This window comes from Seriola lalandi, unplaced genomic scaffold (genome assembly GCF_002814215.2).
Source record: "Seriola lalandi dorsalis isolate HSWRI2012SDOR001 ecotype SW California unplaced genomic scaffold, Sedor1 jcf7180002054936, whole genome shotgun sequence".
Taxonomy (NCBI): Eukaryota; Metazoa; Chordata; class Actinopteri; order Carangiformes; family Carangidae; genus Seriola; species Seriola lalandi.
This window is the reverse complement of record NW_019525488.1, coordinates 156,286-157,262: the sequence shown is the minus strand read 5'-3', so window position 1 is coordinate 157,262 and position 977 is coordinate 156,286. Positions and strand designations below refer to the sequence as shown.

The 977-nt window shown below is 53.6% G+C and overlaps 1 protein-coding gene across 1 annotated transcript in view; it reads left to right on the top strand.

Moving 5' to 3' along the window:
* tgfbr2l (transforming growth factor beta receptor-like) overlaps positions 1 to 977 on the top strand; it is a 16,152-nt gene that overhangs the window by 1,056 nt on the left and 14,119 nt on the right. The window lies entirely within an intron of this gene.

Genomic DNA, 977 nt, shown 5'->3' with positions numbered 1-977 from the left:
GTGTGTTAGCGTGTGTTAGCGTGTGTGAGCGTGAGTGCGTGTTAGCGTGAGTGCGTGTGTGAGCGTGTGTGAGCGTGTGTGAGTGTGTGTTAGCGTGTGTGTTAGCGTGTGTGTTAGCGTGTGTGAGCGTGAGTGCGTGTTAGCGTGAGTGCGTGTGTGAGCGTGTGTGAGCGTGTGTGAGTGTGTGTTAACGTGAGCGTGTGTGAGCGTGTGTTAGCGCGTGTGAGCGTGTGTGAGTGTGTGTGAGTGTGTTAACGTGAGTGTGTGAGCGTGTGTGAGTGTGTGTTAACGTGAGCGTGTGTGAGCGTGTGTTAGCGCGTGTGAGCGTGTGTTAGCGCGTGTGAGCGTGTTAACGTGAGCGTGTGTGAGTGTGTGAGCGTGTGTGAGCGTGTGTGAGTGTGTGTTAACGTGAGCGTAGGTTAGCGTGTGTGAGTGTGAGTGTGTGTGAGCGTGTGTGAGCGTGTGTGAGCGCGTGTTAACGTGAGCGTGTGTGTTAGCGTGTGTGTGAGCGTGAGTGCGTGTTAGCGTGAGTGCGTGTGTGAGCGTGTGTGTTAGCGTGTGTGAGCGTGTGTGTTAGCGTGTGTGAGCGTGTGTGTTAGCGTGTGTGAGCGTGTGTTAGCGTGTGTTAGCGTGTGTGAGTGTGTGTGAGTGTGTGTTAGCGTGTGTGAGCGTGTGTGTTAGCGTGTGTGTGAGCGTGTGTTAGCGTGTGTGTGAGCGTGAGTGCGTGTTAGCGTGAGTGCGTGTGTGAGCGTGTGTGAGCGTGTGTGTTAGCGTGTGTGAGCGTGTGTGTTAGCGTGTGTGAGCGTGTGTTAGCGTGTGTTAGCATGTGTGAGTGTGTGTGAGTGTGTGTTAGCATGTGTGAGTGTGTTAGCGTGTGTGTTAGCATGTGTGAGTGTGTGTGAGTGTGTGTGAGCGTGTGTGAGTGTGTGTTAGCATGTGTGAGTGTGTGTTAGCATGTGTGAGTGTGTGTTAGCATG